This window comes from Leopardus geoffroyi, chromosome D2 (genome assembly GCF_018350155.1).
Source record: "Leopardus geoffroyi isolate Oge1 chromosome D2, O.geoffroyi_Oge1_pat1.0, whole genome shotgun sequence".
Classification (NCBI taxonomy): domain Eukaryota; kingdom Metazoa; phylum Chordata; class Mammalia; order Carnivora; family Felidae; genus Leopardus; species Leopardus geoffroyi.
Genome location: NC_059334.1, coordinates 36,436,510 through 36,461,261, shown reverse-complemented (window position 1 = coordinate 36,461,261; position 24,752 = coordinate 36,436,510). Strand labels below are relative to the sequence as shown.

The following is a 24,752-nucleotide window of genomic DNA, read 5'->3' as shown; positions in this document are numbered from 1 at the left end:
TGAGGTTATGCCTTTGTCCTTTTTTTTTTTACAGAGTTGGAGAGGGTCTTTCAGACAAGGTAACATTAGAGCAGATCTTTTGTTTTCTAATTTTTTTTAATGTTTGTTTATTTTCCAGAGAGAAAAACATAGTGTGAGTTGGGGAGGGGCAGACAGAGGGGGGACACAGAATCCAAATCAGTATCCGAGCTGTCAACACAGAGCCTGATGCAGAGCTCAAACTCACCAACCACGAGATCAGGACCTGAGCCGAAGTTGGCCGCTTAATCGACTGAGCCCCACATTTGAGCAGATCTTAAATGAAATGCATCAGAGGAACAGAACACTGTTCCATGATTCTTATACTCTCTAGGATGCTTTAGGTTGCAAGTAACAGAATATGCAACTAAAAGTTACTTAAACATAAGGCTTTATTACATAACCATGAAAGAAGTCCAAAGGTAAGATGCTCTCCAGGGTTAATTCATCAGTTCATGATATCACCAAGAACCCAAATACTTCAATCTTTCTGCTCTGCCACCTTCAATTCAAAACCTCCACAAAGGGATGCAGGATGGCTGCTATAGGCATCAGAGGTAGATGCAACCACACCCAGAAAATGTTCTCTCTTTTTTACAGAGGAAAACTTTCCCAGAAATCTCCACCATATAGCAGATTATACCTGATGATCACTGACCATAAAAGGATCACGTGCCTGTGCCCAAACTAATCACAGGAGACTGGGGAGGAAGTACTTTCCATAATTCCACAACATGAAGGCCCTTCAGTGATATGAAGGGTTAATTGCATGAATGGGGATGTGAGCACAAACATAAGGGAGAACCGAGGTGTTACTGGGAAAGCCACCAATGTGTCTGCCACAGAATAGGTTCCACATCTACCTCAGGATTTGGTACTCACATTTTCCCTACTTTTCTCAATATCCCCATGGCATCCTTCCTCACATCTCTGAGGTCTCTGCTGAAATATTAGGTTATGCAAGAGACCTCCTCTGACCACTCCATCTCAAAGAGCTGTCTGCTTACACTCATCATTCTCTAGTCTCTATGTTCGTCTTCTCCATACTTTAGTGCTGGACTTTAGTTCAGCACCATATGTGTGTGTGCATGTATTTACCATCAGTCTTCCCCCTGTAAAATATAAGCTCCTTGAGGCACATAATACACTCAAATATTTGTGGAATTAATGAATAAAGAAATGGAATTCACTGGTGTGCCTCACTCTTCGTCCTAATTCTCTACATGTTTGCCATGCCAGCAAACAGTTCTCCTTGCTCTTCCCTATTTTCCTGCCCCAGCTTTTTGCTCACATTATCCCCTCCTGCAATGGTCTCTGTTTCCTCTTCTTCTTTAAACACTGTCTTTAAGAGCCAGCTCAAATTCCACTTCTTTCATAATGCCTGTCATGATGATTCAAACCCCACATGATCTCTCAAGAGTACTTTCAATTTGTAAAGCTCATGTGTTTCACTCCTTTCATAGTGTTTTCCTTGAACCCAAAACTGGAGCTGTAAGTACCCACAGATCTTGACTCACTCAAGGTCTATGCTATTCTTGTAACTGAGCAAACGGGAGTCCCAGAATTGTTTCGACCTGCCCAGGAATGGACCAGAACATGTAAGTAGGATGGACATCCCTGTTTGATAATTAACCAGTACAAAAATTTGTAGAATATTCTCCAGATAGCAATTTTTGATATTTGCTATATGAGTGGGTGTTTGGGGAAAATGAACAGCAAAAGAATACACAAGGGTAATTCTGTGCTAATAAGCACCAACAGATCACTCTGTCGGACCCAAAAACACGGAAGAAGGTTTCACTGAATGAGAGAAAGCCTCATTATTTCAGGAATCTAAGTTCACTGATGGAACAGAGCATGATAGTAGGGATGCCAATAAAAGGAAATATAAAACATTAGGTAATAGAGAATTGTGAAAGATGTCAGTCACTTCACATTTTTAAGCCTTAATACCCTCATCTATAAGAATAGAATTAGACTAGATCAATTATCTAGCAGGACTTGCTTTAATAAAACAAAAAACCTGACATCGAACCCAAAAAGGGTAACTGCTCTGGTTATAGAAGGTGCTGCTGAAATCCTCACCCTGCAAGCCTCCTACTTATCCCCAACAATGGTACCTTCACTACTGGATGGCATAATCTTTGGGGATGTCTTCTAGCATTGAGATAGGATAGTTCTAAAATAGATGATCATAACACTAATAGTACTTAGAATACTACAAGACTGCAGTGACTTAAAAAACAATTTATGCTAAGGCTCCAGGAAGAAGTTATTAATGTGGGGCAAATGCTGGTCTTCCAAAGCCATGATAAATCAAGTGTTCATAAACCCGCAATGGATAGATGGATGAATGGATGGGAGTGAAGGAAGAAAGGCAATTTAACTCTCATTACTTGTAAAAAGAATAATCAAATTATCATTAATTGCCAATTAGACCAAAGTTTACCGCAGTTTTAATTATATAGAAAACAAGGTTAAGTAGCCTATATGCCTAAACAATAAGACTGGTAAAGAAAATTGGACCAAATACCTTGGGCAGCCACTAGCCACCATGTTTCAGACAAATTATTGAGGATATGAGAATATGTTAAAAATATATATTGATACATACAAAAGTTGCAAAAAAGATTAGGGAATGATCATAGTCTCTAAAATGTAATGTCTATATGCTTTTTATCTAAAAAGACTGAAAGATATATAACAAAATATTAACAGTGGTAACTTCTGGGGGGATTCTAGTTTGTTTTTGTTTTTGTTTTTTTTTTACAAACTTTCTATGGTAAACATGTTTTGTTTATAATAAGAAAAGGGTTGAAATAAATTACAACTATAAAATAAAACTGAGTGAACATTCTTTTATTACCCATCCGACTTTTAAGTTCAAAAGTCTGAGAGATTTAGAGTGATATACCAGAACTATCCAGATTGACCCCAACAGAACACAGAAGGGGAAAGGTATCATCTCTCTGGACCACCTGTCAGAGTCCTAAGCATGGATCTCATCACATCCCCCTCCTGCATCAGAATCTCTAAGGAGATGGGCCTAAGACACCTGTACTCTGCCTCTGGGAAGCACAGGTGAAGTGATTGTTATTAGATGTGCTGGTATATTGGCTATGACAAATAACGGCAAAAAGAAACCAGCTCTCAATCTGCCTACACAAATCAGGGGTCAACATGTGAGGAAAGTTACCATCCTTTTCCCAAAAGTCTCCAAGATCACCTTAGAGACTACAGGTTTTCACACTACAAAAGGACCAGAACTCTAAGCAACCTGTTACATGGATCTGTAATTCTGAGCCATGTGTGAGCCAGCTTTAGCAAACTTAATTTATCACTTGTCAAATTTTTCAACCTTTGAAAAGTTACTCAATACCAGAATTAACGTATAATACCCAAGTGGTTGGCCAGCTCTGAACCCATGTTATCCCAAAACGATGCCGGATGTACACGGAAGGATGGCATGGCTTCCAGGCTGCCACAGACTCATCTGCACAAAGAAGGTGGGTGTCGGGGCGCCTGGGTGGCTCAGTCGGTTAAGCGTCCGACTTCGGCTCAGGTCGTGATCTTGTGGTCTGTGAGTTCGAGCCCCGCGTCAGGCTCTGTGCTGACAGCTCAGAGCTTGGAGCCTGTTTCAGATTCTGTGTCTCCCTCTCTCTGACCCTCCCCTGTTCATGCTCTGTCTCTCTCTGTCTCAAAAATAAATAAACGTTAAAAAAAAAAAGGTGGGTGTGAGCGCGAGGTCAAATCCACTTTTTCAACATCAACAGAGTGACAGATAATCCATGCCATACCTAAAAATGTGTCTCATGGATCTCCATGCAATAGACAATTTACTAATTTCAGTTTTTGTTTTTGTTTATTTTTTGTTTTTAACTCTCATTCATCATTTCTAGCAAGTCAACAGTCCTTCTCCCAAGACCCTGTTTTAATTGTGAAGGCAGCTGATACTGCACTCTGGGCCAAAATTTCTTAGAACTGTGTTGCTACTTCAGACATTTGGTTCTAGGCAGAAACTGAGGAAATGGGTATACTCTGGAGGTATGTCACAAGAAAGATATCAATCTCAAAACCGGGTGTGTGCTCATGTAAACCAGCACCCGTAAGGGGTAAAAAATCTTTTTGTAATATAGAGGGGGAAAAAAAAAGCAGAGACTGTCTTTCCGGGCCATTTCTTTGAGGGGAAAGGGAGGAAGGGGTGTGGAGGGGAAGAAGGAAAAAACAAACTTTATTTTTGGACGGAAAATGAGTAAAGGATGTATTAGACCCATCAACATCAACTCTGAAATACAAAGTTTCCTTCAGTGTATTCCAAAATGAACAAGAGATTTTCCAAGCTTCCTAAGATCCTGGGTTCCTTGAAAGTACCAAAAACACAATGGCTCATTTTGGAACCATCACTCCTAAGGCTGGACAGAATTAAATTAGGGATAATTTTTACTTTTCCAACAAGGTGTGTGGGGGGCTGTTTATGTTTCTCTTTTAGAATTTTAATAACACTAATTCTTTTTAAAAATTTTTTTTCAACGTTTATTTTTTTTATTTTTGGGACAGAGAGAGACAGAGCATGAACGGGGGAGGGGCAGAGAGAGAGGGAGACACAGAATCGGAAACAGGCTCCAGGCTCTGAGCCATCAGCCCAGAGCCCGACGTGGGGCTCGAACTCACGGACCGCGAGATCGTGACCTGGCTGAAGTCGGACGCTTAACCGACTGCGCCACCCAGGCACCCCATTAATAACACTAATTCTCATCAAAGAGTCCTAAATCAACCGGTCTCAGAAAATCACTTTCTTTATTCATACAATGAAACAAAATCTTAAATATACCTTTGAGAACAGTACTCAATTATAATAATTTGATTTACCTTCTATTGCTTCATACAATCACTGATTATTTAAAAAAAAAACTCAAAAAGCTTTTGGACCATACTCTTCTTTTCTGAAATAACTTCTGTAAATAGTAAACCTATTATAGCATAGGCAGTACTATACCTTTTCCTCAGGGGGGAAAATTAGATTCACCTTTTTTCTGTCCCAATTATTTTCTTTTTTTTAATTTAATTGTAATAACACTTAACATGAGATCTTCTCCCTTAAATTTTTTCTCTACCTAATATATTCAAGTTTGAGTTAGAGCATACTTTCTACCTTAAAGTAAAATGTTACAAGCATTAAACATTGAGTCACTCATTAACATATAAGGACTGGACAAAGGTAGAAAGACATTTAAGTTTTTCCTGCACAAAGGAGGCATGTGTTATCATGGCTATCACACTCCTTCATAAAGCAACAATAGATCTCCTTCCGGAAACATCATTTTCAAAAGGAGCAGGTAAATATTATTATTTACTACACTAAGGCAACAATAACTGATTAAAGCAAATTTAGTGGAAACATTAAAATAATGGCAAGGGAAGAAAATTTATTCTGCAGCAACACTGTGTGAACTTATTGGAAATAATCAGCCGCTCAGTTTGAATTAAATGAGAGTGAATGTAGTGCGGGGGGGGGGGGGGGGGGAGGAGGGTAGAGGGAGGTTGAAAGAGAAAGCCTGGCACACACTAGCTGGAATCTGCTAGTTTCCCTCTGCCCTGGCGGCTAGGAAAATCTGCAAAGATGCAAACAATCCTTGGGTGTTCAGTTAGCAGTGAGTAAATTGCTGTGGGATCTAAGGGCGGGCATACTTTAGCAGGCAATTCCTCTCTGTCTTTCATTCTGTTTGTCTGTGTTAAATTCCCCCTCTGCCCTCATCCATTCTCACATCCAGTTCCCTGCTTTGTCCATCCATCAATCCCCTCACTTTGTCAGTGCTGACTTCATCCCAGCTCTCACAGTCGTGTTGCAGCCATCCCGAGGCCGCGGGGGAGCCCCCGCCTGCTGCAGCCTCCCTGCTTCCCGATCTGCTGACAGAGGACCCAGTCAGACGCTTGTCGTTTTCTATTGCACAGGCCAGCAAAAACACTAATACTCAACCTGATTCCTATCGTCCTGCTTTTCACCTTCTCTATTGAAGAGAATGGAAGAGAGAAAGACACAAGGAAAGAGAAATGCAGGGGGAGTGGGGGCGGAAAGAAATAGGGTGGCAGGGGTTGGTGGGTAATGGAGAGAGATGTTTGCTGAATTTTCTAGAACAATTTGCACACCAGTCAGGTGGAGGCTCAATCCAGCTTCCAGTACCACACATCAATAGAAATCACAGGGAGAAAATGTAGCACTAATTAAGGGTTGATAAGCTGTAGTCAAGTGCAGTTTAGGAGAATAAAAACCCAGCAGACTACCCAGGCCTGTGTAAGCCCAACCCTACACCGCACTTTCATCGCCAGCTTAGGGAGGGAAATTTTGCAGCGTTTTTTTAGTTTTACCTTCAAAATCAAACAGATAGGCTGGGAGAAAAATATATTAGATGACTGTTCTTATTCAAAAGATCATTTGCAAAACATTTCGAGGGGGGGGGGGGGCTTACTGAAGAGGAAAATAGTTACCTAGCAACAAAACTATTTTAAAACATTCTTCAGTGTACTTGCCCAATTGTGTGCTCTTAATTCAAAGATGTAGAATTCTGAGCACCTGCCGAATTATTAGAATACTTTCCCCTGAATTCTCAACTCCTCTTTTTTCCCCCCAGAAAGAGGGCAAACTTCACAATAAGCCATAATCGGAATGAGAAAAACTTTTCAATGTTACACATTTCTTTAAATTTTACTCTTAGAATGGAAGGCAGAATTTCACTTGAAATATGAGCAATTAAATTAGTAAAACTATTTATACAACGGTGCTTAAAAGGACTTTAAAATAAAGGAGCTCAGTGGGGTAGGTTTTTCTGTAATTACTGGTAATTGCAACTAGCATTTTGAAGGTCTTACTACCTACAAGGCATTTTCATATACGTTATCCTCACTACCAAACCATTCTCCAGGGATTGGTCCTGCTTTTTGGAATGTAGAAAGCAGAAACCCAGCCATTCAACAACTTTCCCCAAATCATAATCAATCCCCACTGCCAAGTAAGGACCATCAGGATTCAAAAATGGCTGTTAGAATTCCAACTCTTTGCCCAAGAGATGGGCACATCCAGTTACCTAGCCCCAAAGCTTCTTTGTAATTAAAGAAAACCTGAAAGATCCTCTGGGATAAAAATGACTTAACCTGTTTCTCTATCCAAAGCATGACCACAAAATATTGAGAGGGGTGTTGTAGTACAGCGCCCCCAATTCTTATTCAGGGAGATTATTTGGTTTTGTATTGAATGCAACAAACAACTTGTGCAAACAAACCAAGAGAAGTTTCCAGAAGGCCACTAGTGATTCGGGAATAAATGTGTTGCCTTTCAAGGCACCGACGCTGAAGAGCTAAGTCCTCGCTTGGATGATTAAGTTTTGGTGTGTGTTAGGAAATGAGTAGCAGCATCCTGTGGCCACCACACCTCATACCAAGAAGGATTTGGGAAGCAAATGGCAAATTATTCACCAGGGCTGTACAAGCACAGAATGAAGAGAAAAGAGGACTGGAAAGCCAGCAAGGCCTCCCTGGTTTCCAGTCTCAACTCAACACTACTGTCACACATCTAATCCAGAACCTTCACCCACAGCTAGTTCCTCATTCCTTTTGTTTTCTCGAACCCACATGCCCAGATGGGCTTTGGCTGTGACACAAGAGGCCAGGGGAAGGGGAGAAGAAAAGGCAGCGGCACAAAGTCTCCTCTGCGCTGCTACTATACACATCAGACATCTCTAATTAGACAGCAACAAAATTTTATTAATAGGATGGACATTATAGAATGAGCTTGTTATAAATGGGCCCTGTCAGGGCCTTATTCAGCTACCAAATGAGTATTCTCAGTTCAGTGCTCTCATCTGAGGCATCACGCCTAGTGCTGGATAACAAATGATTGCTATTAACCGTATTGTTAGTAATGATGGCTGAAAACAAACAAAAACCCATAAATAACAGTCTACAGAAAAATTAACCCATAAACTTGATAGATATCCAGCTGAGAAATAATAAATGACACTTTGGGGCCTGCTGGGAGAAGCTAGTGGTTTTTGTTTTCCTCTCTGTCATTAACACATTTTCTGTGCTAAAAATTAGATTCTGATATATAATTATCAACGTTCCCAGATATTAATTCTGCTATTGCTCCCTCGGTTTCTCTTCTGGCTGGGCTATAATGTTATTCACAGATTACTCTGAGAAAACACATCAAACACTTAACAGAACAGGTCAAAGTGACAAGCGGCTTCTGCTGACAACATCAACCTGCACCGTCTTTTTAACCAGGGACACAAAACAAATTTCTCATATTAATTAACTAGGGTTTCCTTCCAGCCACAACAGGCCTATACAATGTGATGTGAGCTAAGCAAAGTCCCCACTTCTCTAATGAAGGCGGCCAAGGGAAGCGAGGAGTGACAAAATTATCTTGCATTTATGGCATTCAAATCCACATTCATTAATGTCTTTTAGGGAGGAGACAGGGTTCAAAACAACTTTCCAACAGCAGAGCATCTCTCACCTTGAGCCCCTTCCTCTCACAGGGGCAAGCACAAGCACACGTAAATGAGCACGTAAGCAAGAGACCTTCCCCTAAAGGAGCCAGAATTTCAGCCACAGTATGCGAACTAGCACTGTCACTGAAAAGGACGTCAACTTCCCAAATGCCATGACTTCCACACAATTAATTCACCTTGACCAGAATACGATCTCACCTATCAGTGGCTCGTATGTGCCAGGAACTACCAAATGAAGTGAAATTCACCAGGCTCCTCCATAGACTGGCCCATATCCTATCAACAGACAACACGCCTCAACACACACACACACACACACACAGCACTCTCATGCACATATGTCAAGTCCTTATCACCAGTAGGAGCATTACAATGCCATCTATTCTATGAATTTCTTCTGTTGTCTCTCTGACAATTTAATTTCAGGGAAAATAACTAGGGTGGGGGGGGAGGGAGGGAATGTATTTTAAATCAAAAATATGGGGGCGCCTGGGTGGCTCAGTCGGTTAAGCGTCCGACTTCGGCTCAGGTCACGATCTCACGGTCCGTGAGTTCGAGCCCCGCGTCGGGCTCTGGGCTGATGGCTCAGAGCCTGGAGCCTGCTTCCGATTCTGTGTCTCCCTCTCTCTCTGCCCCTCCCCCGTTCATGCTCTGTCTCTCTCTGTCTCAAAAATAAAAACGTTAAAAAAAAATTAAAAAAAAAATATGAAGCTACCCAAGCTAGAGAATATATATATAATTGTTCCATTTGGTTAAAATTAAGATGATGAAATTTGGTAAGACTAAAATGAGGTGGGGGGGTGGGGCTCATGAAAATAGGTCAGTACAAGTAAGTGAATAAATCAGCAGGTATACCCTCCATTTCCCAAGCCTATCCTCCTATTGGGGGGTGGGGGGCAGGGAAGAGACCGCAACTTCCTAGTCCTAAACAAATGCCTTCAAACACAAGCTCTTTTATCAATTGGGGAACAAAACATCATAACAGGGAAATTGTTTAAAATTAGGCAATATGGCTGAGTCTCGAAAACGCAGAAGCAAAAACCAAGGGACAGCAAGGATTAATGCAAGCAGCAGAGAAGAGAACATAGGTAAAAATCAAGAGAACTGAAGCTGCCATGTGAAAAGCTGGGGGTGAGGCGTTTTAACCCGCAAGTTAGAAAACCTTGGCAGTCCCCAGCAGTGGTGGGATGTTCCCTTCTTCCTTTCAAGCTCCATCAAGGAACCTGGGCTGGCCACGATCTAAATACTATTTTTGAGATGGGATTTTTAAAAATAAGCAAAAGATCTCCCGTCTCCCATGCCTTGTTGTTAACCCCCGCACCTCATCCCTCTGATAATGCTGCCTTGATGATAAGAGCCTACACTGCAAATCCCTCACCCTCCATGCACTCCATTTTCTCAGTATCTGGCATTGCGATATTAAATAACTATAAAACTAGAAAGCCAAAATAACTAAATCACCTGGCAGCCAATTTCTGAGAGTTAAACCACAAACCCGGAAAATGGTGGAGTGTGTTGAAATAATGTAAAGGAAACCCATAAATTCAAACTTTATGTTCTGTAAAGAACAAATATGAAAAAGGCATCAAAATAATGAAAGATTGTTTATGTATTCTGGCATGAAATGGGAATGTGTTATGAGAGAGAGAGCAGTGGTGGAGACAGATCGACGAAGCTGACAGTGTGGTATTCATCCTGCACGGTGGAGCAGACGCCCCGCTAGTGGCAGTAGACAGCGCAATAAATCAAGGGCTCTCGAAGCTGTACCTACAGCTTATTACATCCAAGATGACAAATAAATAATAATCCCTGTCAGAGCGGCCCTTTGCTCAAGGATTGAGCCTGAAACCTTTGGCTCATCACTTCTCATCTTAAGTGAAAACACTAGAACTAGGGAATTGGAGGCCACGGTTTGCTAAGCTCATGAAACACAAAACAAGCAGGACCCGGGAACTAGGACTGAACAAGAAAGGTCAAAAAGGAAGGAAGGATAAACATTTAAATAATCCTGACCGAGAGGGGGGAAAGCAGCAGAGTGAATGTGGGTTAACATGTCCTAATCATCAGGGGGTGAAAAAACACCCAACACCGATTCCTTGTCCCTACCCCTAACAGGAAGAAATTCTAGGCTTCATTTGAAACGTAGTACCAGCAGCAAAGAGGCAGGGTCCTAGAGGCTCCAGGCTACAAACACCAGTGGCCAACACCCTCCCAACTTCTCACCACCCCATTTGCCCTCCTGCCTTACTTAAAAGCGAACCAAGAGGTAGAAAACCATCCACCCCATGTAGTAATAATCCCAGCTTCCTCACAGCATCAAAGGAGAGGCGACTGCTGTCCAGGGCCAAGGCAAGAGGAAGACTGAATCACACAGCCATTCCTGCTTCCCAGCCTGCTGGCTTGGTCACCTCCTCTCCTGTCCATCACTCACTGGCTCCGCAGTCCAGGGAGGCCAGAACCCTGCCACCAAATCTGCAAGGTATCCATAGGTATTATGACTTTGAACTTGTCTCTTTGAGCATTCCTGTTTTCCTACTCTTCCTGACTGGGTAGCTGGAAGGCTTTCTCCAAGAGACCTGAACAGTTCTTTCAGACCATCCCTCTGTCTGGGTGGGCTCTATACCTACAGTTCCCAAAATGGCTTTTCTAAGCAAGGCCATGTCTTCTCCCTGACACATCCCCATTCCTTCACTGTCTTCAGGAAAGCACAGAGGGAGCACAGTAAAATCTGATAGGGCAAAAAGGGTTTGGGCTCCGGCTTCCCCAGAACCACACCACTGCCGCCACCCCACCCCCCCCCACCACCGACACACACATACACACTCCATCTTAACCCCTGAATATGCTGCCAGCTCCATTTAGCCAATACACCTCTGGGCATTAAAACAAAATCATGTTTTGTCACTTGAGAGAAGGGCACAAACATGGCTCTGCCAAAGGGTATAGGAATCGTTACAAAAATGTAGGTCCAAGGGCGCCTGGGTGGCTCAGTCGGTTGAGCGGCCAACTTCGGCTCAGGTCACGATCTCACGGTCCGTGAGTTCGAGCCCCGCGTCGGGCTCTGTGCTGACAGCTCAGAGCCTGGAGCCTGTTTCAGATTCTGTGTCTCCCTCTCTCTGACCCTCCCCCGTTCATGCTCTGTCTCTCTCTGTCTCAAAAATAAATAAACATTAAAAAAAAAATTTTAAAAAAATATAGGTCCCAATGGCTAAAATAAATCTCTGAGATTACAAAGGGAAAAGGACCACCATTTTATGTTCATCTTAGAGGACAGTGTGGTGCCACTAATGCTTCACCTACCCACCCTTCTTTAAGACAAAGACTACATGGCAGAGTGGAGCAAGCACCAGCTTTGGTCAGGTGGACTTGAGTTCAAATTCTAACTCTGCACAAGTTGGAAGACCTCAGGCAGATCACTGGACCTTGCTGAGTTTCAGTTTCCTCATCGGGGGGGGGGGGGGGGGCAGGGAGCTACTGCTACTAATATTCAACCCACAGGATTGCTTTGAGATTCAATGAGATCAGCATGCTTGATAGTGCCTAACATATTCTGGATGCCCAACAGATGTCAGTCCCTATCCCAGTCTGACATTTCCTAATTTTCTGCCATCTACTAGAGCAGAATTTTGAATATGGTATCATCTACATGACTTTAGATCCTCTTCAAAATATCCAAAATTCTCTACAGAAACACAAGCTTCTTCTAAAAATAATTTTAATCTAAAGCATATACATAGCAAAGAACTTGGACAAAATTTATCTAAGGTTTTTAAGAGATTTGGGGCTAAAAGTAGGTAGGTGATGCAATACAGTGCAATCACTTCAACCCAATAAGGACTCTATTCCTAAGAAAATAAACAAAATTACCAAAAATTCATATGCACAAAGACATACATTATACTGTTATTATGGCAAAAAAAAAAAAATATGAGGACAAACTAATCAGCCCATAGTAAGATTTAACAATGTTTAAAATTATTTTTTAAGTTATGGAATGTTTATTTGATGGAATAATATACAGTCATCAAAAATGATGATCATAAGACAACAAAGCAAGGTGCCTGGGTCCTCAGTTGGTTAAGCATCCCACTTTGGTTCGGGTCATGATCTCACGGTTTGTGAGTTCAAGCCCCACATCAGGCTCTGTGCTGACAGCTTTGAACCTAGAGCCTGCTTCAGATTCTGTGTCTCTTTTCCTCTCTGCCCCTCCCCTGCTCACACTCTTTCTCTCAAAAATAAACATTAAAAAAAAATTTTAAGACCACAAAGCAACATGGCAAAATGCATATTAATTTAATGTAACATGAAAAAAGCCAAACATAAAACTGACACTTCACTCTCATTTCAACTATGCTGCTTTATGCCTCTGGAAGTAGACAATATAGCACACATAATAACAGTTGGGCTGATGGGGCAGAAGTAGACCATTGTTTTTACTCTTCCATTTTTTTTCAAATTTTTCATGATTATGTTTGATAACACTTTTTAAATTTTAAAACAATTTTAGGGGCACCTGGGTGGCTCAGTTACGCATCCAACTCTTAGTTTCGGCTCAGATCTCAGAGTGGGATCGAGCTCTGCGTCAGGCTTCACACTATCAGCTTGGGGATTCCTGCTTGGGATTCTCTCTCCACCCCCCTCTCTCTCTCTCAAAATAAATAATCATTTTTAAAAACTCAAAAGTCAAGAAGTTAAGTGAATTAAAAATTGGAAATCTGGGAACAAAACCTATAGCCACCAAGATTTTTTAGGCTCCCACTGCTTCCTGTCATCCAAGATACCCCTGTGGGGACCTCTAGTGAGCTGGTGGGCAAAGATGGAACCAAAGTCTTTTGGAAATGTTGCCCTCCTGGGCCAACTTGCCCATGTGCCTTTTCCAGCTATCCCCTTACATGGTGCAACCTGCTCTTCCAGCCATTACTTTACCATCACACATGCATACTTTCAGCCTCATTGATGGAGTCATTCAGCCACTCCCTTTCAATAAAAAAGCTTCAGTCTTCAAAGTTTGAAGCCCCTTGTAAGATTTTACTTGCTACCATCCATTGAATGTCCCAAAGAACCATTTCAAAAGCGAGCTGTTGACAACAGCTGGAAATCAGACAAGGAGGTGAAATGAAAAAAAATCTAGAAAAAGCTGTCCTCTAACTACCCCAATCCCTGAACCCCTTTCCTTGGCCAGCATACAATTTCTGGTCCTTGGATCTCCCTCCTGTTTCTTACTCTCTGGACTAAGTGGGGGCAACTCTCAAGTTGGAGATTAATACCTTAACTTTCCATAAACATTCCAACTCAGACAACTTGCTGATACTTTGTAGATTGGGGCTTTGTTATCAGAATACAGCTGGAGACCCTGACCTTTCATGAAAACAAGGAAACAAGAAAATAACACTGGGGGTCTTGTTCTGTGTTAAGTCCTTCAATAGACAGCTTAACTCAGCAGCAACAAATTCATGAGATGACTGGACTTTTCACAGCAGCTCTCCTTCTGTCATCTAGGTAAAGACATTCTCTTTAGGCTGCATATCTATGTAGTCTAGGTACAGAAACACTTTACTTGTGGCAGTTTGAATTTCAGGTCCTAATTTATTCTCCATGTATTCACCTCCCTTTCTTCTTCACTGCTCCCTTGAAAACACACCAGGTCCAATCAACCAGTTTAGTTTACAGTTCCTTAGCTTTCTGAGTTAAAGATAAGGAAACTGTTCATGGCAGGAAGTTCCTGTCAGGGCCGAGAACCAGCACTCAGGCTGCTGGTCTTTCCACCACACCATGCTGGTCCTGATTACTTGGTGTCCATACAGCAGAAAAGTTAACACCCTCCCAGGATCTTGTAGGAAAGTGTGAAATGCAGTCCTAGACGACCTACATGAGACAAAGATTCTCTCCTGAAAAAAACTATCACTATCTCCCTAAATTGACACTCATCCCATGGTCAACAAATGGTGACCACGAACCTCTGGGGATAGGGGGAGGGCAATACTGCATGATACCAAATTCTTAAAGCATGCCATGGTCCAAGATTAATTTTTTTTAAACATGTAATTTGAAATATGTTTGGGTTCAATGGTTTAAAATGAGTTAACTTAACAAAAGACAAGTAAATAATGTAATCATTTCATACAATATTACTGTCTAAAGGTTTTTAAATATAAACATGGCAATTCTGCTAATACATATTACATACATTTGCAACAATACAAGGAAGCTGAAAGGTGGTTATTGTTGAGCTGAAAAAGTCCCAGAATCCCACTAAGAAAATAATGTGAGACAATAATGCATATTTCAGGTACACACTATAACTGACTTAAATTATTATGGATGTACTTCATACTTAATTACCTTTCTAAAATATGTCGGGGTATTTTGTCATAAACTCTACAGAGTCTGCTGTACCTCTACTAAACACTGCTCTGAAATGCAAACCCTTCGCTAATGTTTTTATTTGAATAACTTATTACCCAATATAGCAAGCATCAACACATTTTATAGAACCAGAACTTGGCTCTCTGAAATTCCTCCTACCCTAATGCCAGTCACTGTTGGGAGCATTTAGTTATAAATTGTCTTTCAATAAAAGTAAAAGCTCCCAAAACAACAAAATGAAAAGACACAGCAGCTTAAATCAAGGGAAGTCAATTTCCACATGCCGATCCTAAATATTTCATGGCCCTATTTTATTCTGACATTTGTAGATGACTAAAGTGTTACAAAGGAAATAAAATGCTGATTAAAGAGTTCACTGTCATAAAGGTTACTGAATTGTAAATGGCCCTTTCCATCTTCCTGTTAATAGGTACCCAGCTGTAAACATCATGAAGGATGTGACGGGAGGGCGGCTTCCCTCCTTTAGGAGCTGTATATACATTAATCACTGAATCACCAAGCCATGCTTAATTGCAAGCTGTATATCACACAAATCCATGGTAAGTAGAAGGAAACTCATTATTGCTGCTTCATAACTACTGGGTACTTCTCATTTTAACCTCCTCACACCTGGGACACTTTGTTGCTCTTTAACAGGAATGCAGAAAAGGTATTACACCACTAATTACAGCCCACACCAGCACCCCCACCTGAGCTGCCTGAAAGAAAAACGGAACTGTCTCAGATATGCAGCCATCCCAAGCTTCTGCCTCATTGCCACTAAGTGAGTTCTTATATGTGGTTTCCTGTAACCGCCCCCCTTCCCTTCCTGGGGACAACATGTTGAAATCCATTACTCCTTGAGAGTTTACAGAACTGTTTAAATGATAAAGAAAAAAAAACCTGCAGTATATTTTGCTTTGACAAAATTATTGATTTAAATCCCATACAATAGCACAATACTATTTAAAGGTCAACCCAAGAAAAATGAGTTTACACCCGAACAGAGCTGAGCTTATCTGTCATGAAAGTGTAATGATGTGTTTATTCCCTCACTAGGGTGTATATATTTTTCAGGAAGATATAACAGTCTACTTGCAGGTGAAATCTGCTCTTAAATGGGAATTTCAGGAGATATTTACATTTCAGATGGTGGAGCTGATATCCAAAGCCCTGAGACCCATTTCTGTACTTACTAGTCAGGTGAGTATTTATTTTCATTGCCTAAAAATTATTCTTCTCACTCCCAGGTCAAAAACGAGACATACACTTGAAAACTATAACCACAACTCATAGGGGAATCTTTCAAGAAGGCTAAGGTTGCAAACAGAATGCAAAGGTTGCCATGTTAACAGTCTCTTCTTATGTTTTGGTTTCTCTCTCACATTTCAAAAACACAGCAATAAAATGTTCCAAGTTCATTATGTCTGCAAATATTTGTTATTAATGAGTCTGTATATTTGTCTTTTTTATTTTTCAAAATACAAATTGATAATCTACCCCATTACTACCACCATAACCCATCCTCAGTTGACCTCTAAAGGAATTCAGATGCAGGCCTCACTGGAATGGGGTAAAGGGGATGAGGCTTGATACTCTGCAACCAGGTCACAGCCCCTAAAGCAAACCTGGTCTATGGCCTCTCCATTGAACTCAGTTCAACCAACATTTATTGGGTGCCAAGTAATCTGCTGGTTGTGACAATACAAAACACATTACCTTCTCTCCTTCTCTCTTGAAAAGCCTCAGTCATTAATCTGGCAGATGGACTGAGCACCCATTATTTGTGCCTGGTACCGTGCAGTGACTTCTTAGGGACAAGAAGTCTTACAGGGCCCACAGACACTGAATACACAAATACAAGTGGAAGAAATTTCTGTGGACATCCAGGATGCTAGGGGAGCAATATACACCAAGGGAAGCCAAACCAGTCGACATGGTTCAAGGAGGGGCTTCCTTATTTGACAAGAGACTTGAAGGATACAAAGGCATCAGCTAGATGAAAATGAACAGGGTAGATCAAAGGAGTAGCAAGGGCCTGGGCAAGGGCCCCAACACAAGACAGAATCTTCCACAGAAAAAAGAGTTGCATATGATATGTGATCTGGCTGAGGGTAGGAGTCGCAAGAAACTCTTGCAAACAGTAAGAGTTCTGAACCTAAGAGGAGCCACTAGAAGATTCCCAGTTGGAGAGTGCCATGACCTGGGGCAATATGGAAACCAGATTAGAGGTAAGTAAAAGTTACTGTTCCAATTCCCCTCTAGGAGGCTACTGGAGCAGTGGGGTCAAGAACAATAGGGGTCAACGTCAGTGACCCAAACAACAGCAAAGAAACTATCCTACTACTCCATCACCACCAGTGCATAAGAAGTACATTTTTAAAGACTAGCCTTTAGTTTTGTGTTGTAAAGACTGAGCCAATTAGGCTCATGATTCAGCTCATTGAGTCTGTTCCCCCTTTTCACAGGTGCAATCCAGTTTGTCTAGGGATTATAACAGTTCTGAAATTCTTATTATCTGCCTTCAGCACCCACCAGCTCACTGGTATTTTCATTATTAGCTCTATCAAAACATGACCTGGAAGAGAGATAACTTCCAAATCCAGTTAGGATATTGCTAACACTTGGAGTGACGTTGTTTTTGTGTCTTTGGTCAGAAACAAGAGCAAAGCTATTAACTAAAACCATATCTGAATGCTGTCAACATTTTATTTATCCAGACATCAACTTGTTCCCTACCATCATAGGCGTTGGCACTTTAGTGGTCTAAAACTCAGTGAGTGTATGAATTTTATTTCTCTTCCAACACTGCTTACAGAAAAGAGGGGCTGGTGTTCAAGAACCTTCTATCGTTGGCAGATCCTCAAAGCCTCTCACATTCAGACAAAATCCTAAAGCTTCCTGCCTTGTCGGGCGAGCTGCAGGAAGGCTGAGTCCATCCCACCATAACGAACCCCAAAACCGCTGACCACCCACCACCACCCACTACCAGTCAACAAAGTCACACTCAGGGCAGGAATCTCCTCCTGCCTTCTCAAGTAATCCGTGGAATTACACTTCCCATTCCTCCTCATCCCATCCCAGCGCTGAGATAGATGAGTCAACCCTACATGTTCACCGCAACGTGTTGCTTGTCCTTTCATGAAATTGTAAAACAGATGCTACAACAAGCATACTTCACAAGATGATGGCAAAGTAGGAAGATCACCTACTTTGGAATCAAGCACACCTGGGCCCAGAGCTAAGCCACATCATCAGGGATGCTTTCCTGGGTCTACTGCTTAGGGATCCTCCATTACTTCATCATCCATCCATCCATCCACTAAATAGTTACTGGATGCCTACCATGTTCCAAGAGTTTTCACATTTATCTTGTTTAATCATGACAATAATCCCTTAGAGCAAGTTGCCCAAAATTTTTGTAACATGCACCCCAACATATGTTGATTTATTTATAAATTATGCACACTATATCTTACCAATGTATTCATACAGCATATTAAATAGGCATTTTAAGGATAGGAAAAAAATAAGAAGATTTTAAATGCAATTTTATTCATTAATGATGTCAAATCTTCTTTGAGTTTACCAAAAAACAGATACTGTATTTTACATAATTTATTAATCTTTTCATTACTGAGATGTTATATATTTATACCTATTTTTTTTTAATGAGGGCTTAGCACTTTGTAAGAAGCCAATTTAAAAGTTTAGTTTTTAATTTAATTTTAATGCTTGATTTTAATAAATGAGTCCTCAATTTTACAAGATACTTAAGTATCTGTATGGTATCTTGTGGCTACTGTAACAAATGAACACAAACTTGGTGGCATTAAAAAAAAACATGCAAAAATGTATTTCCTCACAGTTCTAGTTACCCAGAAGTACCAGTGGGCCAACGTCAAGATGTAAGTGGGACCACACTCCCCTCAGAGGCTACAGGAGAGAATCTGTTCCTTACCTCTTCAAGCCTCTGAAGTTTGGTGGAATCCCTTGGCTTTTGACCATACCACTCCCAATCTCAGCCTCTCTGGGCACCATTGCTTTTTCCTCTTATGTCTATGTCTGGTCTTCCTCTGCCTCTGTTATAAATATTATAAGGTATTAAATACCTTATACAATATAATCTCAATTATATTTGGGGTTATATTTAGGACCTCCTAAAATAACCCAGGATAATCTCATCTCAAAATCCTTTATTTAATTACATTTGCAAAGATTCTTTTTCCATGGAAGGTAACATTCATAGGTTCCAGGGATTAGAATATGATTCTTAGACAGGACCATTATTCAGTACCACAGTACATATGAAAGAAACTGATCACTGAGCTCATTAAATCATGAAAATCTTTTTCAATCTCATGAACCAGTCACACTCAGATTGTTGTTTAAATTCAGTGGGTAAATTTCCACATTCCTTGATGTCAATTACCCAAAATGTGTGGCAATTTTCTATTTTTCACCAATGAATTCAAAACCCACTAAAATTCTTCTTCTTGGGAAGACTTACATAGTTAGAAAATTCATTTTCCATTTTTTTCATGTGCAGAGATAAGCAATTTTATAGATAATACACCTAGACACAGTTTACAGCAAAGAGCTCACAGGATGATGGAAATCATTCCAAAAATGTTTTCAAATGTCCTCTCCATAGCATGAGTTTCTTTCATTAAGCATTTCTTAACTGCATTTTTTGCCAGACATATCTGTTAGGATTTATATTTTTGCCAGGCATTAGGAATGAAAAAAATTAAGAAAGCTTTAGTTTTCCTGAGAGAAAAATGGAAAACTCATATTTATAATTAAACAAAACAAAAAAACACTTTCAAGTTCTTTCTCATGATATAGTCAAGGAATCTCTGTTGGAACAAAAGATTTTTGTACTCAATCCCCAACTTATCATCAAGTATAATGTAAAGGTTCTGTTATTCAAAGATTCAGAGTCTAATAAAATTTTCAAAATGCTTAAGACAAAAAAAAAGAGGGGAAGATATCACTAAGAACTTCTCTTCAAAGAGAATACCCAGGTGGTCTCTGTAACAGCCATTCGCTGTGTATGGCGGGTGCACATGTGGGAGACACCTGCACCAAGTGAGAGCTCCAGTTCAGTCTAAGAATTAAACATTGACCCAGCTTATTTATTTCTCATTTTTAGGTTATAAAAATTAGGAACAAAATTCTAACACTCTCTTCCAGCATGCCAGTGACACACTCTGGGCACAAGTTCCTTTCTCTAAAAACTGCTCTGAGTTAGGGGTGAGTGTTCTTATTATACCGATGGGAAAAGAAGCTGAGAAAGGCTGAGGGGGTTGCCTAAAACAGCACAGGCAAGAGGAATCAGAGCCAGTGCCTGATCAGATCTTCTGATTCTTTGTCTGGTTTCTATTCCACTGCCCTGTAACTCCTCTCCTCAAGAATAGAGTGGGGAAAGGTGATGAAGATAGCCAGAAGGGTGGTTCAAACACCAGTGCTGAAACCAAGCTGTCTGGATTTGACCTTGACTTCATGACATCCTAGCTATCTGGCTATATTAGACTCTACACCTCAGTTTTCTTATTTTCAAAATGAGGATAATAAAAGTATCTGTTCCAGAGGGTGATGGTGAGGAGGAAAAGAATTCATATCTCAGATGTTAGCCACACAATACCTATTTCATAAGGCTGTTCTAAAAGCAAGTGACAAATACATACACCTATGCAGATATATGGGGACACACAAACACACACACACACACACACACACACACACACAATACAGAAAGAGAGAAAGGGTCAGAGGAGGTACTCACATGTACCTGGCATATAACCATATAACTGATACTTAAGCTCAAGAAAAAGCTAATCTTCATTTTGTTAATTTTGAATGAACTATGAGAGTTACACAAAAGTCATAAAGCAGATAAGAGTCCTCTGTATGGGAAAGAAAGCATCTCTCTGATATAGTCACACCACCCTCTCCCTCATCTCCCAAAGACATTTGCCATTTAAGAATCCAAGGCTGGGGTGCCTGGGTGGCTCAGTTGGTTAAGCGTCCAACTCTTGATTTTGGCTCAGGTCATGATCTCACGGTTTGTAAGCCTGCTTGGGATTCTCTCCCTCCCTTTCTCTCTGCCACTCCCCCCTTAACATGCACATGCACTTTCTCAAAATAAACAAACATTAAAAATAATAGTCCAAGGCCAAAACCTCAGGCTGATAATGCTTATATCCATAATCTGGGCCATACAAAAGCAACTAATTCTCTCCAGGTTGGAAGGTCCAACCTGGGTCTGCAGTGAAAATCATTTGAAAAGTATGATCGCTTATCTGTTAACAATAGCTAGTATTGTAGGGTTTTCTGTTTCCATCTAAAAATTTTGAGGCTACCTATCTGGCTTCAATGTCCAAAGCAGTAGTTAAAAATTAAATAAAAATAAACCAGGAGAAATGTCAACCAAAACTCTGTCTTCTGACTCTGCTGAGTCACAACCAAAGAGAACAGGCCACTGTCCAGACCCAATCACCATCTCCCTCACATCCTCAAAGTAAGCAGGATATATGTAAATCAATAAACATTTCATCTTGTGGAGTTCCTCTTGGTCTGACCTCCTTGTAGTGACTCTACTGAACATCCCGTCATTGTCTCAATACTACCTTACACACCCTGTGTCTTATTTCTGGAATTTGATAAAAGCATTCAAATTCTAGTACTTGAAATAAAAATCAAGTGAGGGTTACCTTGGTGGCTCAGTCAGTTGAGCATCCAACTTCAGCTCAGATCAAGAATGATCTCACAGTTCATGACTTCGAGCCCCACATCAGGGCTCATTGCTGTCAGCCTGTCTGCGCAGAGCCCACTTTGAATCCTCTGTCCCCCTCTCTCTCTGCCCCTCTCCTATTCATCTCTCTCTCAAAAAAAAAATAAATTTAAAACTTTAAAAAAAAAAAAGAAAACTCAACAGAACCTATAGCCTCATAACCAAACATCACCCACAGGAAAATATGATGGTGACTATGGAGTCTGGAAAGGGGAAGCCAAGAAGCTAAGCAGATCCAGAAGACTTGGACAAACTAAAAGCTGTCAGACTAACAACAGGGCAAAGGCAGGACTTGCGCACCAAGGCACACAGGTTTAGCAGCAATATGCAGAAGAAACTCAAGGTTCCCAAGTTTACCAGGTGAGAAAGACAGAATGAAGAAATTACATTGACTTCAAGTCAGGAAACTTGAGTTTGCATCCCTATTTTGCTCCTCTCTCCAATGCTGTATTCTTGGGGAAATTACCCTCCCCGGACCTCTATGTCCTCCTCTGTAAACGTGAGAGAGTTCATCCAGGTCACTTTTTAGAGACTTTAAGCTCAATTATTCTAGACCTCTTCTGTCATCACCAATCTGTGTACTGTTAAGCCAATAATGCATTTCTTATGTTCAGAGAAGTTTTTATTAACTATCTGTTGTGCATAACAAATCTGTTATTAGAGCTGTTTACCAAGTATGACTAGTCTACCCTCTTTGGATCCCAAGGTAAGAATGGAGCTTTGTCATCAATTCTGCCAATGAGCTGTGGTATACTTACTTGCCAACGCAAAACCCTTCAGAACACTTTCCCTTTGGCTCAGTGTCCAGTGATATTCAAGATGTCAACTGCTCTGCCATCTTAAGTCCCTGTGTGACAAAAATGATCAGATTCTTTCTGCCAACCTACCATGTACAGGAAGCATAGCAGGAAATATATCCTTATTGTTTTACATCTTTGAGATTCTGGAGTTAGTTGTTACTGCAGCCTAACTTAGCCAGACCAAACTGACACAAGCAGCAGTCTGAAATTAAAATTACTATTATTGTTATTCCCCTATTATTCTTGTAATTATGACCTATAATAAAAAATGTTTTGGGGGTGCCTGGGTGGCTCAGTTGGTTAAACGTCTGACTCTTTGTTTTGGCTCAGGACATGATCTTGTGGTTCCTGAGACAGAGCCCCACATTGGACTTTGTGCTAACGGTGTAGAACCTGCTTGGGATTCTCTCTTTCCCTCTATCTTTTCTTCCCTGGCTCATCCTCTCCCTCTCCCTCCCTCCCTCCTTCTTTCCCTCTCAACGATAAACTTTTAAAAGAAATGTTTTTATAATTTTTTTTATTTCTCATGGTAAAGCAGGTATCATATACCTGAAGTTAATGACTCACTTGCCAAGGTAGATGTCTATTACTCCACAACTTCTCAAGGGGTCTCCCGCAAAGAACGATGACCACCTCCAGTAGGAGTAAAGGTGGGAACACAGCAATCACACTTTGGCTGCATTCAGTATCAAGAAAAACTTAAGGAAAAAAAATCAGGCCACAGAGGCATGTGACACAATATTTAAAAACAAAAATGGCTTGTTATAGGTAATGTGCTATCACAGGCTAGGGCAGATAGATTTTGCTCACAGCAATCAAATGAAAAGGAGCTATCTTCCATGGGGCTCTGAATGTGAATTATAAAAGACTTCAGTTCATGACTAGTGAAGAGAGGGGTACAGCTATAAAGAATTAGTTGATGAGACTTTGTTGAAAGAGAAAGGGGAAAACAAAAAACAGACATGCAAGCTTAAAGATTAACAACAACAACAACAAAAAGTTCTGGGGCAGGGGGGCACCTGGGTGGCTCAGTCAGTTAAGTATCCCACTTCAGCTCAGGTCATCATCTCACGGGTTCATGAGTTCAAGCCCTGCATCAGGCTCTGTGCTGACAGCTCAGAGCCTGGAGCCTGCTTCGGATTCTGTGTCTCCCTCTCTCTCTGTCCCTTCCCCACTCACACTAGCTCGCTCGCTCTCTCTCTCTCCCCCTCTCTCTCTCAGAAATAAATAAACATTAAAAGAAATGTTTAAAGCTCTGGGGCAGCAGAAATGCAGGAGCCTATAAATGCATAGGAGATTTAAGAAGCAAAAAAGCTATATGGTTAAAAAATCTGACTTTCAAAAAGCATAATAAGAGGAAAAGGGTAAAGCAAAAGCAATTGTATTGTGATCGATTGATAATTTGCTATCTGAGACTTTGGGGGCAATAGTGTGAAGAACATTAATAGATACAATACTTAAGAAAACTAGGATTTTTTTTTTCAACGTTTATTTTATTTATTTTTGGGACAGAGAGAGACAGAGCATGAACGGGGGAGGGGCAGAGAGAGAGGGAGACACAGAATCGGAAACAGGCTCCAGGCTCTGAGCCATCAGCCCAGAGCCCGACGCGGGGCTCGAACTCACGGACCGCGAGATCGTGACCTGGCTGAAGTCCGAGGCTTAACCGACTGCGCCACCCAGGCGCCCCAAGAAAACTAGGATTTTTTTTTAACCCAGAGTCAAACTCTTATAGGTATTTCTTCCTTTAAAATAAGTCACACCTCCTGTCTTGTTGGTTAATCAAAGAACTGCTGTTTCACAGAGACACTGTCAGCATGACCTCGAGTCTCATCTACTCAATAGCCACCCATCGAGCACCAAATACACAGGCCTAATAAGAAGCAAACAGTGGGCAAACTCACACGGTATGCAGATGCTGTGGTTCTCACTGATGGGAGGATGTGCCACTGAATTAGCAGTCAGACAGTGACTGTCATTGGTAATAACTTCTTATTATGTCAAGGAATTTACATGCAGATCAATGTGAGCAGTGTGTACTAGCTTATCCCCACCATAAATCACTATCGATTGGCACACCAATTCCTTGCCATAATTAGGAGCTATAGACAGGGCTGCAATATTATCTTAAAATATTGTGTCACTACCCTCCATATAACAGCTGGCATCTGCAAACCTCCCGCACTGCTCCTCTTACCATTGGCGACACTGCTTCAGTTGTTATTTGGGGTGAGAAGTGGGGGAGATAAGTGAATAAAATGT

At 41.0% G+C, this 24,752-nt stretch overlaps 1 protein-coding gene and 1 long non-coding RNA gene across 8 annotated transcripts in view; one reads left to right on the top strand and one right to left on the bottom strand.

Annotated features, from left to right (window-relative positions):
* Positions 1 to 24,752, bottom strand: part of LRMDA (leucine rich melanocyte differentiation associated) — a 1,047,682-nt gene that overhangs the window by 762,744 nt on the left and 260,186 nt on the right. The window lies entirely within an intron of this gene.
* Positions 4,897 to 22,843, top strand: LOC123576644. Of its 2 annotated transcripts, XR_006701516.1 has the most exons (5): positions 4,897 to 5,354; positions 15,325 to 15,454; positions 15,552 to 15,678; positions 16,044 to 16,097; positions 21,869 to 22,843. It is a non-coding gene; the product is annotated as an uncharacterized LOC123576644 (long non-coding RNA). The 2 variants fall into 2 exon arrangements; XR_006701515.1 differs by lacking the exon at positions 21,869 to 22,843 and having other exon boundaries at positions 16,044 to 16,328.